The sequence below is a fragment of the Panthera pardus genome, unplaced genomic scaffold (genome assembly GCF_024362965.1).
Source record: "Panthera pardus isolate Hobbes unplaced genomic scaffold, ASM2436296v1 HiC_scaffold_24, whole genome shotgun sequence".
In the NCBI taxonomy this organism is placed as follows: domain Eukaryota; kingdom Metazoa; phylum Chordata; class Mammalia; order Carnivora; family Felidae; genus Panthera; species Panthera pardus.
Genome location: NW_026526810.1, coordinates 3331294 through 3339137, shown reverse-complemented (window position 1 = coordinate 3339137; position 7844 = coordinate 3331294). Strand labels below are relative to the sequence as shown.

Sequence of the window (7844 nt, the reverse complement as noted above, 5' to 3'; positions counted from 1 at the left end):
ATACATTCCTATCCTATTTATGGAATTTTGTCTAGTTTGCACATTTTCTTATCTCATCATTGATGAAATGGCTCTTCCTTGTCTCATACCAGTTTCTTAATGAGCAAGAGACCCTTTTGGCCTCCTGGCTTTGCTGGGGTTACTGGGGGCCCTGTGCACTGCCAGAGCGGACCCCCCTTTCCACGGTGTGCTCTGAGACTCTCATGTGGTCAAACATTCCGATCCCACAGCAAACCCTCAAGGCTAAAGCAATGCTTTAAAATTTTATTTCCTGCTGCAATCTCAGTGCTAGAAGGAATAACACGATATTCTATCAGCACACATTTATTTACCACTCAGACAAAATAGGCGAAATGTACATTTCAAGGGATTATCTGAAGATCGTAAAGAATCTCGGAGGCCACGGAGTCCGGTGGAATTCAATCTTTTTATTTTACAGGTGAGGATTCCGAGGGCCAGCATTCCAGTCATCTACTGATGCGCAACAAAATACCTCCAAATTTAGTGGCTTACCACAACAATTTTGTTATAGCGCCTAAGGTTGTGAACCCTGCATCTGGGCAGGGATCAGCTGGGTGATTCTTCCACTCCATGTGGTGATGGCTGGGACTACTAGGTGATATTTGTCTTGTGGAGGATCCTTTCTTCTCTCTAGACTTCAAACCTGACAATTCCCATTGAGCCACAGAGCATCTCCTCCAAGAGGAGTGGATCACTTACCAAACTCCTCCCCAAACATGTTTGCTAATGACCCAGGCTACGTCATGGGGTATGTGACAAAAGGTGACAAGGGACATTTTCTTGCCTTCAGTTCTACATTCTACTCGGTCTTGCTTCAAGTTCTTTTAAATAGGGTGAGCATCTGTTAGCTCTTAGCTGTTTTCTTTTTGTTGTTATTTTCCCACACATCCTTTGTAGACTCACCTTCGCTCCTTTCTGGTGGATGAGTGACCTAACTTGCTGGGGACTCAAGAGCATTTCTCTTGCTTGGTATGTAGTCACGTTAGAAGGAAGTAAGGGACTTTGGGGCTGGATCTAAATGAGCTGGAGCTCTGCCATTCAAGCTAGCAGCTCTGGTGTATACAGTTTCCAAAATCACAGCTTCTGTTTACTGCTAGGCAGTGAAAAGGGGGACCAGGTGTGGGGGGACTGCAGCAGCCCAGGGTATCATTATTTCTGGACAAACCAGCCATCCTGATGAAGGGTACCTGATGTGAATCCGGCACTGGGTGCTTCTCGGTTCTTCTTGGCATCTTCTCACTTCCTTTCAAAGATAAAACGTGGGAAGCACATGCTGTTATAAGGTAATTTCCAGTGCAGACACTACAGAAAGCACATCAGTAAGTTACTGCTTTTCCCCTTAGTTCCACGTGGCTATGAACTTGATATTTAATTTACTTTCCCAGATCCACATTTTCATTTTCTATTCCTCCTGCCACCCCCAGAATGACAGAGAGACAGAAAGAAGCATCTGTAAGGATCTGCTGAACAGCAGATGCCTACTCAATGGGGCTGTTTGTTTACATTTTACAATAAAAAATTGATTGAAAGAGAGAGTTACTGAGGTTACTAGAAGGGGAATATGTTTGGCATCAGATTGGTCTGAGTTCAAATTCTAGCTCTGCCACTTACTTACCATGTAAACTTTAGCAACAACAACAAAAATATCTCTGAGCCTCAACGTTCTCATCTGCCAAATGGGCATACCAGTACCTGTGTCATAGGGTAATGTTAAGGACTACAGGAGATGACGAATGTGCAGGAGTATAATACATGCACAAGAACAGTCCTGCGAGTGAACCTGACATATAAAAACTCAAGGGGATATATTTTTGTTAATACAGAGTTAGAAATGTGAGGTCATAATAAACATATTTTTTCAGCATTTCACATTTTATTTTATTTTTATTTTATTTTATTTTATTTTTTAATATATGAAATTTACTGTCAAATTGGTTTCCATACAACACCCAGTGCTCATCCCAAAAGGTGCCCTCCTCAATACCCATCACCCACCCTGCCCTCCCTCCCACCCCCCATCAACCCTCAGTTTGTTCTCAGCAGCATTTCACATTTTAGACACTGTGCTAGATTCCATGGGGACCACGTGACAAGCCAAGTTCCCAATCCTCAGGTAGTGGAGCAGGGGGAGAGGAGTGGAGGTCAGGAGGACCACAGGACAAGAAGACAATGACTTTTGGGGGGTGGGGTGCGTGCAAAGGTTCTCAGGGAGACCGGAACTGCAGTGGTAGGTGAAACGAAACCCTTTCATAACAAGAACAGGCGAGTTGCATAATGACACAACGCAGCTCACCTTGAACTCTATCGGAGTTTTCATTTGACTTTGAATTTTGAATTCTCTATCAAAGGAAATCAGTGCTCTAGAAAAATTGCCAAGAAATTACAAAAAGAAGTCAGATTCCCAGGGGCGCCTGGGTGGCTCAGTTAGTTGAGCATCCGACTTCGGCTCAGGTCATGATCTCACAGGTCGTGAGTTTGAGCCCCGAGTTGGGCTCTGTGCTGACAGCTCAGAGCCTGGAGCCTGCTTCAGATTCTGTGTCTTCCTCTCTCTCTGCCCCTAACCCACTCGCATTCTGTCTCTGTCTCTTTCAAAAATAAATAAACATTTAAAAAATTTTTAAATAAAAAAAAGAAGTCAAATTCCCAGAAATTCGGGAACCAGAAGCTGAGATAAATCTTTTTTGTTGGCCTGTTCAGGGATAAAAAAAATTAGAAATTTGGCAAAATTTAAAACATGTACAATGTGTTTTTAAAGTAATCTTTAATGATTATATAATTTAGGAACATGCAAATATATGCTTTTTTTTTTTTACATCAGAGGGTTTTTTTCCCCATTTTAAAGTTTTGAATAATTTCAGACTTAGAGAAAAGTTGGAAAAATAGCACTTAAAATCCCTACACAACCTGCACCCTGGTTCCTCAAGTGTTAATTTTAACAACTTTGCTTTATTCTCTGTGTCTCCCTCTATCCTTTGTTTCTGAACTAGTTTGAAGGTATGTAGAAAGCATTATACCCCTTTACCTCTAAATACTTTAACATATATATCCAAAAAACAAGGGTATTCTCTAACATAACCACAGTACAATTATCAAAATCAGGAGGTTAACTTTGATATTCTACTATTAATTATCTCCAGGTATTAAAACCTCGTCAGTTGTCCCACTAATGTCAGAAAGAAAAACTTCTCTGGTCCAGGATCCAATTGGGTATCACACATTACATTTACATGCCCTGGCTCCTTAGTCTTTGACCCAAAGCAGTTCCCAGTCTTTCTTTGTCTTTCATGATTGGCATTTAAAAAGAAAATAGACTTTCTGTTTTAGAGCAGTTTCAGGTTCACAGGAAAATTGAGAGCAAGGTACAGAGATTTCTCATATACTTCCTACCCCTGCATATGACCAGCCTCTTCATTATCAACATCCCCCCAACAGTGTGGTACATTTGTTACACCTGATAAGCCTACGTTGACACATCATTATCACCCAGAGTCCATAGTTTAGGGTCCACTTCTGGTATTGAAAGTTCTGGGAGGCTGGACAGATGTGTAAAGATATGCATCTACTATTCATACATACAGAGTAGATTCATTGCCCTGAAATCCCCGTGTGCTCACCCTATTCATCCCTTCACCTCCCCACCCAGCTTTTGGGAACCATTGATCTTTTTACTCTCTCCATAGTTTTGCTTTTTCCAGAATGCTAGATAATTGGGCATATAAAATATGTAGCCTTTTCAGTCTGGCTTCTTTCACTTATTAATACGCACTTAAGTTTCCACCATGCCTTTTCAGGGCTTAATAGCTCATTTCTTTTTAGTGCTGAATAATATTCCATCGTCTGATGCATCACAGTTTGTTTATCTACACACTTACTGAAGGACACCTGGGTTGCTTCCAAACTTTGGCAGTTCTAAATAAAGCTGCTACCAACACCCCTGGGCACGTTTTTGTGTGGACATGTTTTCAACTCCTTTGGGTAAACAGCAAGGAGTGCGATTGCTGAATCACGTGTTAATAGCATGTTCGGTTTTATAAGAAACAGCCTGAGTGTCTTCCAAAGTGGCCCTACGAATTCTCACTTCCACCAGCAACGAATGAGAGCTCTTGTCACTCTGCACCTTCACCAACATTTAGTGTTGCCAGGGTTCCGGACTCGGGCCATTGTAATAGGTACATAGTGTTAGTTCATTGTTGCTTTAATTTGCAATTGTGTGTGTATGTGTGTGTGTGTGTGTGTGTGTGTGTGTGTGTGTGTGTGTGTGTGACTTAAGATGTGAAGCATCTTTTCATCTGCTCATTTCCACCTGTATATTTTCTTTGGTGAATGATGGGCATTTTTGAAGAGTACATACAAGCCTTCTGTAGAATGTCCCCAATTGGTTTTGTTGAACATTTCCTCGTGTTTAGATTCGTGGTGTAGATTTTCATCAGGGATACACAGGAGTGTTATGCTTATTCTTCAGTACATCATATCGGTGGTCACATGGTGATGATTTCTCTCATTATCAATGATGCTGACCTGGACCCCTAGGTTAAGGTGATACCCGCCAGGTGTCTCCACTGAGAAGGTATTTTTCCTCCTTTGTAATTAAACAGTATCTTGTGAGGGGATACATTGCAAATACGCACATGTGCCATTTCTTGCCACATTTTCCCCCACTAGTTTTGGCAGCCTTGATGATTCCTATACAATTATTACCGTACTTGCTGCCAAATGGCAAGATTCTAATTGTTATTTCTACATTTTACTGGAATTTTTCTGGGAGAGCTTCTCTTCTGCAACATGGTCTTATTTATTAGTTTACATGATCATCTCAGTGAAGGCTGATGGGTTCCTATTTTATTCTATGGGTTACTATACTTACTTATTTTGTGGCTCCAATTATCCCATAGTTGATTAGCGGAAGCACTCTCAAGTTAGCTTCTGGATCCCCTTTAACAAGATACTCATTTTGTATTCTATTCGCCCAGCCCTGGAATCAGACATTTTCCCAAGGAGCCCCGGTTCATTTTATTAGAAAAAAAGTGTGTTGGTTAACTCTAATGTATGGTTTATGCTTTTTCTTTTTTGGCTATAACTCATCATCTATTATAGTTAAGGCACTGAATGTGTTCCTGGAGACTAAAGATGTGATTCTTTACCCCAAGGAGTTTCTTACTAAAGGAAAGATAAGGCAAACACACAAATCCCCATATAAGATAAAGTGATGCATCACAAGAGGCTAAACATGAGGTGCTGTATGAGGCTGAAAAGGGGAAGATCCCTGCAGGCTGTGAAGACTTAGGAAGGTTCCACAAGTAGTATCTGAGCTCTATGGGAGGACTTAAATAGGGAGTAAATGAGGAAGACATGGAAACGGGATCCGGTGGAGACAGATTGCTCATTACTGACACAGCAGATAAAAATTTGCGGAATTTACCTGTAACTATTTTAAAGCTGTACCTCTTGTAAAATTTGGAAGATTTGCAGTTGCCTCCTCTATTTTAAAGTAATTTCTGATATCACAAAGCAGGTGGACAGATTTCTTTTGCATGGAATGTCAAGGAGGTGGGGGTCAGGGGTTTCTCCTCAGGCCTGATATAGACCTGTCCCTGGGCCTGGCCCAAAGCAGAGCCTGCTCTGATCAGTTTCTGGAATCAGGCAGGGCCAGAGGGCCCTGTCTCACTTCACTCCAGCCCCTCTTGGCTCCTCCGGGAAGCCCCGGCTGTGGCACTGAACACAGCTCTGTCCTCAGATGTTGCTGGGCTTTGCCTGGATGTATGGCCCATTGGGGCCTCCATTTTTGCTCTGAGTCTGAGGTCCTGGTTCAAGGGTCTGTTGCAAAGAATAAAGGAATGTGCAAGAAAACACATGGTAAAGCATGTGAATTTTTAAAGTATGTGTCTCCTGCCATATTTGTGCTACAAAATTATCCTTTGTGTATCTGAAATTCAAATTTAACTGGGCATCCTGCATTTTATCAGGAACCCACACTGTCGGGAAGCAGAAGTCAGTACTGACCTCCTGCCCCATGATACCTCCCTCCTAAGTGCCCAGAGCAGCCAGCAACCCTTCTGGAATGCCCAGCAGATCACACCCTGCTTGCTCAATAATTGTGCGGTGTGAGATTGGTGGGTAAATTGGACATTGTGGGAATTTACAATCAGATGGTTCATACAAACACCATGAGACAAATTACCCATATTAGTTTTTATTTAAACTATAATTGAATATGTGAATAGAAAATTAGTATAATGTATCGATACCATCTGGTGCTCCAATCTTATACCCGTTTTTTCATCCATCTTAATTTAAACAGGACTGAATTTTTTCCCTACACATTATTTTATTTCATTAATTACTCTGTTGTCATTTAGATGCCATTGCGTTGCCCATCATCATGAATGCATTTAATAATTTGTAGACAACAGAACAGGTGTGTTGCCTTCAACAAGCCAGTGTTTTTCCTAGCGATACAGATGCTGACCCTTGATAGTCACCCCCATCCCAAGATTGAGTAATTTCCAATATAACATGGCATTCTCCAGAAGCGTATATAAATAGTTCAAGTTCATCACTGATGTATTCTTTCCGTACCTCCTTGTTAACTGCCTACTATGTGCCAGGCATTAACTGGGCACAGTGTGATTCAATAAGGCACAATGGCAGTGCTCTGGGGACACACAGAAAAGGGTCCCTGATATGTAGAAAGAAGGGAAATGGGTAAAGAGAGAAATAAGCAAAGGACATTCAGCCGGAGAAATGGTCAGAGAGGCAGCAGGGAAAGGCGCTTAACACAATCCTGTTTTCTAGCCCAGTTGTTGAGCTAAGAGTACGATAGACTAATATGGGACCTTCTGTTTTAAGAGCACATCCACAGACTCACACACACACGTGCTTGCGCTGTGCAAAGAGTAGTGTGAGGTTGTCTTTAAGGGCAAGGAAGCCCAGAGGAACGGAGAGAAGAGGCAGGTGGGATCTGGATCCTTGGAGCTCACCGAGGAGAGCGGAGAGGTGAGAAACAGCCAGCCTGACTGGTTGGAGGTCTCCGCTTACAGGTGGGGTTTTCCTTTGTGTTTATCTCTATTTTCTGAGTTTTACGCCTTAAACTTGTGTTGCTCTGGTGTCATTCCTTAAAAGGCATTTTTATCAACATGCAAATCAAAACCACAGTGAGGTTATCACCTCGCATCTGTCAGAATGGCTAAAAATCAAAAACACAAGAAACAACAGGTGTTGGCAAGGATGGGGAGAGAGAGGAACCCTTGTGCCCTGTTGGTGGGAATGCAAAGTGGTGCAGCCATGGAGGAAAACAGTGTGGAGGTTCCTCAAAAAGTTAAAAATAGAAACACCATAGGATCCAGTATTTCCAATAGTGGGTATTTATCCAAAGAAAACAAACAAGCTAATTTGAAAAGATACATGCACGCCGACGTTTATTGCAGCATTATTTACAATAGCCAAGATACGGAAGCAGCCCAAGTGTCTATCCATAGATGAATGGATAAAGAAGATGTGGTGTATACACAATGGAGTATCACTCAGCCATAAAAAAGAGTGAGAGCTTACCATCTGCAACAACATGGATGGATCTAGAGCATATTATACTAAGTGAAATCAGTCAGTCAGAGAAAGACAAATACCGTATGATTTCGCTCATCCACTGAATTTACGAAACAAAACAAATGAAGAAAGGAAAAAGAGACAAACCAAAACCCAGACTCTTAGATGTAGAGAACAGACCAGAAGGCAAGTGGTTGGGCAGGTGGGGGAAACAGGTAACGGAAATTAAGAGTACACCGAATCATGAGAGCACTAAGTAACGTATAGAACTATTGAATCAC

General features: G+C 41.8%; 1 long non-coding RNA gene across 1 annotated transcript in view; it reads right to left on the bottom strand.

Moving 5' to 3' along the window:
• Nucleotides 1–276: 276 nt before the first annotated feature.
• LOC109273390 (uncharacterized) overlaps nt 277–7844 on the bottom strand; it is a 28136-nt gene continuing 20568 nt past the window's right edge. The window contains exons 2-3 of the long non-coding RNA XR_008416978.1: nt 1209–1264; nt 277–656 (exon numbers count right to left, since the gene is read on the bottom strand). This is a non-coding gene — a long non-coding RNA (uncharacterized LOC109273390). The remainder of the gene's footprint in view (nt 657–1208; nt 1265–7844) is intronic.